The sequence below is a fragment of the Lygodium microphyllum genome, chromosome 11, assembly GCF_053477565.2.
Source record: "Lygodium microphyllum isolate KBCC chromosome 11, Lygodium_microphyllum_v1.1.10, whole genome shotgun sequence".
NCBI classification, from domain to species: Eukaryota; Viridiplantae; Streptophyta; class Polypodiopsida; order Schizaeales; family Lygodiaceae; genus Lygodium; species Lygodium microphyllum.
This window is the reverse complement of record NC_141145.1, coordinates 109,473,604-109,483,518: the sequence shown is the minus strand read 5'-3', so window position 1 is coordinate 109,483,518 and position 9,915 is coordinate 109,473,604. Positions and strand designations below refer to the sequence as shown.

The 9,915-nt window shown below is 44.4% G+C and overlaps 1 non-coding gene across 1 annotated transcript; it reads left to right on the top strand.

The window, feature by feature from the left end:
• Window positions 1-9,272: 9,272 nt before the first annotated feature.
• Window positions 9,273-9,340, top strand: LOC148029222 (small nucleolar RNA SNORD36). Its single transcript, XR_015692527.1, has one exon. It is a non-coding gene; the product is annotated as a small nucleolar RNA SNORD36 (small nucleolar RNA).
• Window positions 9,341-9,915: the final 575 nt, after the last annotated feature.

Below are 9,915 nucleotides of genomic sequence, written 5' to 3'. Positions count from 1 at the left end.
CAAGTCGAAGTCACCAATCGCATCCTCTACTCGATTCTGACAAGAACAATTGCCGCACATCGTCGTGATTGGGACGATCGACTTACAGAGGCCCTCTGGGCGTACAGAACCTCCCATAAAGCAGCAACAGGACGGACACCTTTCCAGTTGGTGTATGGTACAGAAGCTGTTTTTCCTGTTGAACTGGAACTACCCTCTTTGAGAGTGGCTGTCAAAGAGTGTTTGGGGGATGATGATTCACTGCAATGCCGTCTCCTGCACTTGGAATGTTTGGACGAAATTCGTCGGATGGCTCTATAGTGCATGGAAGCTACGCAAGCTCGACGTAAGGCTTACCATGACAGTTTCATCAAGCACAAGGAGTTCAAAGAAGGTGATTTGGTCCTAGCCTATGATTCACGATTTGGCAAGTTTCCTGGCAAGCTCCAACAGCGGTGGATGGGCCCCTATAAGGTACTTGCAGTCAACCCTAATGGTTCTGTTCAAGTACAGACCCTGGATGCCTCTGATGATCCCTTTCTGATTAATGGATATCGCCTGAAGAAGTACTTCCCTCCTTGGGGATCTTGACAATTACGGACACTTGATCTTTTCCCTCGTTGGCACGGCATTGTACTTCTTATGATGTTACTTCTGATAGTCGTTCTTCAATCACTTCTGATGAGGTGGACGCAACCCTCTGTCCCCTCCAAACCCCCTTCCAGTCTTGATTTCTTATCCTCTATTTTCCACCAGCGACAGTGGCGAGGTTGGTCTTGACACATGGTTTTTCTACCATTCCCTTGCTCAATTTGCAAAAAAAAAGAAAAAAAAAAAACAAAACATATCGGTCATGGGAGAAAAGGACTTAGGTCCCTGTCATGCCGACCTATTCTTCGAGAAAAGGTGGAAACACCCTCGGGAATAGGGGAAAACAAGAAAAAGAAAAAGAAAAAAAAAACAAACAAGAAAAACAAATTTGTTATGAGAGAAAAGGAAGCAATTCCCTGTCATAGCGGGCCTCGTTCCAAGAAAAGGTGGTAAACACCCTTGGGCGGGAAGCTGGCTGTGGAAAAGGTGGTAACACCCAGCAGTCCAGAAAGCGGATTCATTGATTGATATCCCTCGGATCCAATTCCGAAGCTGCCTCCCTTGGTACGCTATGTCCTGGGTCTCTCTACAAAGTGACTACCTGTCCTCTAGCAGACAACATGTCCTATTCAACACAATATTCGATTTGATGGCTACCTCCCTGGGTATGCCTCTTCAACAACTGATGACGCGATCTTCATCGACAAACAATCGAGTGATGTGAGCTTTCATCCTAACCTGATGGGGAAGTGAGTACGGTTGCCCTCTGTATCTATCAACAGAGAGTGAGACAGAGGGTGGGGCGAGAGACCAGTTTTTTCCCTTCAAATCAAATGAGAGGTGAGAAGTGTGAATGAAGTGTTGCACGCACGGGATGGGCCTCTCAATGCACAAAGCACAATTTGTCCCTGTGCACTGCACCATAAGGCTCCCTTGCCTTCCTTCTCGCACCGTATGCCGACACAGGGCGGGATGCACTGTTGCACCATCAAATGCGCACAAGGCATACACCCTTTGCATAAGCGACTGTGAGGATTACATCAATGGGTTTCAGGAAAAGGCTGCCCTCCTGTATCTATCCACCGAGCGTGAGACAGAGGGTGGGTTGAGTGTGACAGGAGTTTCTTCAATCAAATACCGAGAGGTGAGCTTGAGGGACGTTACGACACTTGGAGTCAGGTATGTTCCCATTTCCCTATGCACCCACGGGATGGGTTTTTACCGTCAACATAAGACACAGCACCCTGTTCTGTACACTGCACTGTAAGGCTCCCTTGCCTTCCTCCTTGCACCTATGCCAGACGGGTTGGACGCACTAATGCACCATCAACCGTGCACCTTGGCATACTCCTTCTACACCATTCCCCCTTGTTGATGCCTCAACCGGGTATGAGATATGGGTTTTAATCATTCTTCCGCAAGTGATATTACTCATGGGGCGAGTGACTGTTCTTTCATTCCAATTGAGTGACTGCGAGTTGAGTGTAGTATCCCTCATCATCATCGACGAATTTCCTGCGATTCCTTCCATCAGCTACCTCCCTGGGTACTGCCGCGTGGTCCCTGCCATGACGAACGTGTGCCGAGAAGATGCCTTGGTACCTCCTGCAGTTGACAACAACCCTAGACGTGCCATCGACACTCAACCTTGATTCTTGATGAAACGGGCCAAGTTTTTCTAACCCTACACCTTCTGTTTCTTCATGACGTTCATGTTTTAAGTGTGGAGAAGTTAGTGGATGGTCCGTGGCATGGTCCTAGGTCCCTGTTGCTCGGTTAACCCTATCCGTTAAGGTCTTAAGTGTGGGGACGTGTCCCTACGCGTCTACAGTGCATACCTTTCTGCATATGCCTTCCCCTGTTCATGCATGTATGCCATGCCTTGCTTTTACCCTGATGGGGTCCCTTCCCACCCACCCGGTTATGTTCCACCCACCCTTGGGGCTGTTCCCTTACAGTTTTCCTTCATTCCTTGATTCTGAGATCCTACTATGTGAATGCACCCTACGTTCACCAAAGTCCAAATCCAACCTTATAGCCATGTTCCTCCTGTTGAACTGACCATTTTTCCTTTTTACCTACCCCTCTTCCGGTGCACGGTTTTTGAGTTATTAATTTTTGAAGCATTTTACACAATTTAGCCGGTTTTCCATGAGAACGTGCTTTTCTTGCTTCGAAACCGTGATCTGACATCATAGCCCTGACCAACACTTTTCCCCTGACATTTTTCCTTTTTATTCCGCATCATTCCGATACATGGTTTGTCCATTATTAATTTTCCGGGTTTTTAAGACTTTTTCATGCGTATTTTTGACATTTTTCTATATGAACCTGCCCTGTTTGCATCAGAATTCCAATTTGATTTGACAGCCGTGTCCCTTGTGCCTTCCCCTACCTTTTTCCTTTTTCCTCCACCCTTTTTCGACTTCTGGATTTTTACTTATTAATTTTTAAATGAGTTTTCGAGAGTATTTTTGGAGTTTTCACATGTGAACCCCTCCTACTTCCATCGGAACTACAGTTTAACATGATAACTCTGTGCCACTCCTTTCTGCAGACATTTTTCCTTCTTACTGCATGTCATTCCGGTGACCGGTTTGTCAGATATTAATTTCCGATTCCATTTTCGGGTTTGTTTTTTGGGTTTTTCCCATGTGAACGCGTCTTATCTCAGTCGGAATTATGTTTTGACGTAATCGGATTGTTGGGCACATCTTTTTGCACAGTTTTTCTTTTTACTGCACCTCATTCCGATGCACGGATCTTTCGATATTAATTTTTAAATTGCGTTTTTGGTTCATTTTTTGTGTTTTTTGCACGTGAACGCCCTTTACCCCTCCCGGAACCCCCGTCCCGTATTTTTCTTGTTTCCCCCCTGTCGTCTTGCCCACTTTTCGTTTTTACGCTAGTTCGTTTTGACATCCGGATTGGGAGTTATTAATTTTTCTTTATTTTTCTGTTTTTTTCTCGCGCTCGTTTTGCGCGTGAACGTGCCCCTTTTCGATTTTACGCGTCTCCACGCGCCCCAGTCGTGTCCGCGTAATCCGTACCGTCTTCCTCGTGCCATTTCAATCCCGTCACGGCAAATTTTTTTACCCCGTCCCGCGCATGTGCGCGGGACGGGGGTACCTACCCTTGTCCCCACCCTGCTCACCCCCTGTCCCTACCCTTCCCTTCCCTTCCCCCCCACTTGCCCACCCCATGCCCCCCCCCTGGGCCCCCCCCCCCCCCCCCCCCCCCCCCCCCCCTCTGTGCCTTCATCGCCTCCCCTCACTCCTTCTCCTTTCCCTCTCCTCCTTCCTCCCCCCACTCCTTCTCTTCCCCCCACTCCTTCTTCCTCCTTCCTCCTCCCTCCACCTCCTGCCTCCGCCCTCCATCGCCCCTCCTTCCCCCATCGTGCTCCTCTCCCCTCCTCCTCCTGCATTCTTCCCCCCACTTCTTCTCTTCCCTCCACTCCTTCCTCCTCTCCTCTTCCCTCGCCCTCGACAGCGCCTGTCGCCTGCGCTTCCGCCGCCACGCTAGCCCTCGCTGCCCTCCTTCCGCCCCGGAGTCGCCACGCCCGCCCTCGCTGCCCTCCCCCTGCAGACGCCGCCTCCAGACCGCCTCGCCGCCGTCAGACGCGGATCGCCCGCCTCCTCCCTGCTAGCCGCTGCCACGTCGATGCTGTCGCCGTCTGCCACGTAGCTGCCGCCGCCCTGCCTGGAAGCCGCCGACAGCGCCCGCCGCCACCGCCTGGTCGTCGCCGTCGCCGCCTGCACCACCCCCACCTCTCTTCTCCTCCACCACCCCCACCTAAGGTTAGATACTAACCTTAGTTTAATTAATCACTAACCTAAGTTAGATTAATCACTAACACTAACCTAATCAACCTTAACTAACTAGACTTAGTTAGACCTAACCTAATCAACCTTAACTAACTAGACTTAGTTAGACCTAACCTAATCAACCTTAACTAACCAGACTTAGTTAGACCTAACCTAATCAACCATAACTAACCAGACTAGACTTAGGTAGACTAACCTGACTTATCCCACTAACCTGACTTAATTGACTGATGTCTTATTAACTAATGTGATTAATGTGATTTAGGTGACTTAATTAATCACTACATATATTTTTCCATAAAAAAATTTCAGAAAATTTTTTAAAAATTCATTGTGCTTTTTGCCAATTTTTGGAACTTTGTCTGCTGGAAATTGCCTTTCCTATAATTTTTGCAAATTCCATATTTCCTAAATTTACCCCTAAATTGCCAATAAATATAGAAAATTCATTTTAAAATTTGTAAAAAATCCTAAAAATTTCTAAAAACCTTCTACAAAATTTCCCTCACCTCCCTTGCTCATTTTCCATTTATTCCACCATAAATAATCACAACTTAACACCAACAAAAATAAAATAAAATAAAAATAAAAAAATAATAAAAAATAAAAATAAAAAACCCATACAAACCAAATCAACACATCTGCTAAGGTGTTGTGTTTGTTGTTTCATCAGTGATCTTTACTTTTCCTTTACCGGATTCACTTCTTTTGGGAGACTCTTTCGTGCGCATTTCTGCATTACATACACACCCCTTCCAGGTATTTATTTTATGTGTTTTATTTATTTTCATTTCTCCCTTAATCACACATTAATTGTTAAAATGAACTCTTTATTCACCCACAGTTTCCATGCGCATTCGCGCTAAACACACATACTTTTTAATTAAAATAAACCCGCCGTTTACTTAGCACGTGTTACGTGCGCTACAGAGGCACTTTAATTTTTAATTTAAAATAAACCAGCCGTCACATGAGCACGCGCTGGCAAACAAGCGCTCCACATCACCTTAATTTGTAATCAATGAACTTGCATTTAGAGACCCAGTCGGGTATCGAAGTCAGGAATCAAATTAATGCACCGCTTCACCTAATAATTGGTAATTTAATTTATAATAAGGAACCGCCGTTTTCTTGCTAAGGTTTATCACCTAATAAAAATTCACCCATTTTTAATAATTGATTAAAATCAACCCTTCATTAAATTAATTCCCCCCTCACTGCACTTAATCCCCTTTTTAATGAACCGTTTCGTGGGATGGGTATACGCAGTTCTTAATGTTATTTTCCATGGTCCAGTCTTGGTTCTATCACAGATGTCGTATTGATATGTGTTGGATATGGTATGGTTTTTGTTTCCTGTCTTAGTTACGGTTACGGGTACGGTATGCAGTTTTTTTTCTTTTATTGCCTGATACGGGGTTCAGGGTGTTTGTCTGATGCATCGCATGAAGCTTTCGGTCGCATTTGTCTCAAGGTCATGTCAAATTTTTTCTAGGATGTGGTTTGCTTGGGGTTAGTAGGTCGGGTCACGTTTTATTGGTAATTCTCTTATCCTTGTTTTTTTTTGTCTGTTGGTTTGCAGGCATTCACCTTGATTGTCTGTGTTTGTGGTGTGTGTGTAACCATCTGAATGGCGCCTTCTCATGCTCCTCCCCCTATCCAGTACGTCCCACTAGTTAGTAGGGATTACTCGTCCCTACTTACTTTTGAGCCCCTCATGAAGGCAGGACTTGCTGCTTTTGTGGCCACTCCTTTTCCATTACTTCCAGAGGATCCGTCCGTATGTGATGAGTTCCTGGCCTCTTACATCAAGAAGACAGGAGTAGTCCAAGGCATGTCTATGACATTGACGTCTCGCAGCTTAGGGAAGGCTCTGTCTTTACCCTTCAAAGGAGAACCTTTTGTGACCACTCGTCAGCTCTTCTCTAATGAAGAGATTCTCAAGCTGTTGCAGAAGCAGACAAGGGAAGTCCTTGATGTTAAGAAAGTGATAAACTCTTCAGGAGTTTCATTTTCTATGATTACTGATCCCGTATGGAAGACCATGTGCCAGTTCCTTCAGGACAGGTTCATGCCTGCCAAAACGCCATCCCACTATTTGTCCAAAGAGCTTTTTACAGCTTCCAGGATGGTGTTGAAAGGAGTTGCTATTGATTGGAGCACTTACCTCCTCACTAAAATGGATCAGCATTTCGTTAAAGTCACCAGGGATAATGTTACCAATGTTACCTATGGATCATATTTGTCTGCCTTCTTGACCTATTCAGGTTTACAGAAGACTGTACCTCCACCTCCTCCATCAGATCCAGTACCTCCTCCTCCACCTTCAGAAGAGTCAGCACCTATTGACATTGAGGATGATGATTCTCCGCCTCCCTTGGTCATACAGCGCAAACGCTTGAAGAGGGTAGCGGATAAAGCCCCTGCTGTACTTCCCTCAGTGTCTATCCCTGCTACTTTTGGCAGTGAACTCCCTGGGTATCTCACTTGCAATAACCTGTTCAGAGCACATCGAGAAGGATCCTTGGAGATCTCAGTTCCTTCCCTGAACAGTCTCGTTTCAGGAGATGCCATTCCTTTCCTTTGCAAGGATATTCAAAGTTCCATTGAGTTGTCAGTGACAGCCTGTGTTCAACAGCTGTACGCGTCTTTTTATGAAGAGCTCATGCAGTCTAAAGACCAGTTGCATAAGGCAACATCTGAGTTAGCTTCTGCTAAGGATACCCTAGCAGATCTATTTAAGCAAATGGAATAGCAAACCCAACTGGTTGCCACTCAAAGTGATGAGATTGCTTCATTGAAGACCCAGTTATTCGAGGCTCAGTCACAGGTTACTAGCCTTTCAGCAGAGAAGGAGAGGATGTCCAACGAAGCGAAAGAATTCCAAGTTCTTTTAAATGACAAGCTTTCAGCTTTACAGATGGCTAATGACACAGTGGCCAACCAAGCCTCCCAAATCCAGCAGTTGCACGATCAGCTTGCAAAGTCCCGCTCTGTTCCTCCAAGCCCTCCTGTTCCATTAATTCCCTCTCTTTCACAGCAGGACTTGGCTACTCTTCAGAGACAGGCTACTTTGTGCCCTCTATTCCAAGATAAAGTGGAAAGATTGCAGTCCCGAATGGACTTATTATGGTCTACCTTTGAGCAGTTTCAGGAATATGTTCTACCAGACCATTCTTTCTTTGTCCACTACCACTTACAGAAGTTGGTCTTCTACATGAAGCTTTCCACGATGGATTTACCTTTTCCAGAGGATGGCTGGAGTGGGGCTTGGTCTGCTGAGTTGTTGACAGAGGTAGTCAGAATGGTGTTTGAAGATTCTGTCACACCAGATACCATGTTGATGTCATACATGTATCTCCGAGGAGATTTGTTAATTCCAGATGAGGTAGATATGGCATGGTATGTGGGGGATGTGGTCTTACAGGCTGTTTTGTATGTCAATCATTTGGAGTTGCGCATAGCTGACATGTTCCAGAGTTATTCCTCCAAAGTAGCTGATTGTCATGATAATTCGTGGCATCCCATGATTGATTCAGTGGTCCTCAATCAAAGACAAAACACAGCTCCTACCTTTGCCCAGAGTACTAACCAACTGAGGATGGATCTCTTAACCTATCTTTCCAAACATACTCCATTTGATGCTACCTTCTTTGATGCCTATCAGAGACGATCTCTGTTAGGACCTTCTGTTCCTACCCTCCTCTATTACCAACAATTGGCTCACCGCTATGCTATATATTTTTCCCTTTGTCAAACAAATTCCACAGTAATTTTACCACTTCTTTTCCAACCTTCCAATTTCCCTCAAATTCCCATTTTCACTTACTGTTCCTTTATTGAGGATAGGGTATTTTCCCCTTCTCCACCCTATCCTTCACCCCTCATAAATGTACCCTCCACATTTCCTATTTATCAATTAACACCATTCCTTAGTGATTCCTTACAAATTTCTGCCACTCCTTCTTTAACCTTTTCTTCCTTTTATGATTTTTCCTATCCTTCCCTACATCCACTTTCCCTTATTCCATTACCCTCTCCTAACACTTCCATATCTCAACCACCTCAGTTGGTTAGTGACTGTGACGGTTTTGATACTCAGATTTCCCGAAGAAGGGGATGGAGTTCGGATGATTGCCTTACAGGACCGCAGATTAATTGGCCAGTAATTCCAGGGGAATGGACAGCTTCCAGTCAAGCTTATCAAAACTATGTTCATTTTGCCCAACAATATTCACAGTCTGCAGATCCCTCAGTGAGATTAACTGCTCACTTTGCTTGGTACCTGGCGTATATGCATAGGCACTCTCATACTGATTCAAAGCCTATTCCAAAGTTGTGCATGAATGTCAATGTTAGCATTGATTCCCAACAGCTGGAGATACTGTATTTTCATGCCCTCTGTTTGCCTAGCAGATACTTGGTCCTATTGGAAAGGATGTGTTGTCTCCAATTTTTCCAAAATCCTCCTAAAAACTTTGTAGATGAATCCTTATCTATGGATCGATTCCGACAACATCAATCTTTTAAGAGGGATCATCTTCATTGATACCTTTCCCATGTATACTGAAAGCTTTTTATGAACACCTCTCTTTTTGAAGAAGTCATTCAGATGGTTGTGTATTAGTGTTTGTGTTGTGAGTTCATGTATGTCAAACGAACGTGGTGGTTTCCTATTGGATTTTGTGTACGAGCTATGTTTTGGAGATTTGTCGAGATGGGGTCGTGGTTGGAGAATTGAAGCTGATGCTGAAGAAGAAGAAGCAAACTCTTATATCCTTTACAAATTTGTGGTGATTTTTAGTTTGATAAGAGGTGTTAATTTCAAAAGAGTTTTCATTTCTTTGTATTTTTATATCAGAAACAGGTTATAAGTTGGGGTCGTGGTGGATGGATTCTTTTTGAAAAGATATTGAAGATCAAAGTTGAGCTTTTCAATGAACTTGTATTCCCTTTTTCCTGGGTCGCGAGGACGCTTCCTTATTAAGTGTGTATATGAGATAGCCAATTCTACTGAAACGGAGTGATTGTATATGAGAGATTGAGAGAGAAGACTATGAAGATATTGAAGATGAATACTATGTGATGTATTTCCATTCAAAGATGGTGTATTTCTTTGCTTTCTTTGTTCTATTGATGGATTTTGTGAAGATGTTGAAGAATATGGTTGATTCTATTAAAACCGTGGGAGATTTACATGATTCTCCATGAAGATTTGTTGTGCCTGGTGTTCTTTTCTTCATTGTGATCATATAAAACATGATAAACAAGCTTGTTGATGTTACAAGATAGATTTTCTTGCAAGAGAATTCCCTTTTCCTTGGTGTTCCTCTCGGGGCTCCATGTGGGATCAATCCCCTTTAGGTCTTTGTAAGACCATGCAAACACGTCCAAATTTTCTTTCAACAAGTTGTATAAGGTTGACAACTCCTCTTCTGGGAGACTGCTACCCACCTTCAAGTGGCGTTTAGTGCCTTCTGCATCCACAAAAGTTAACTGCCTTTCACCTTCTACTTCCCGG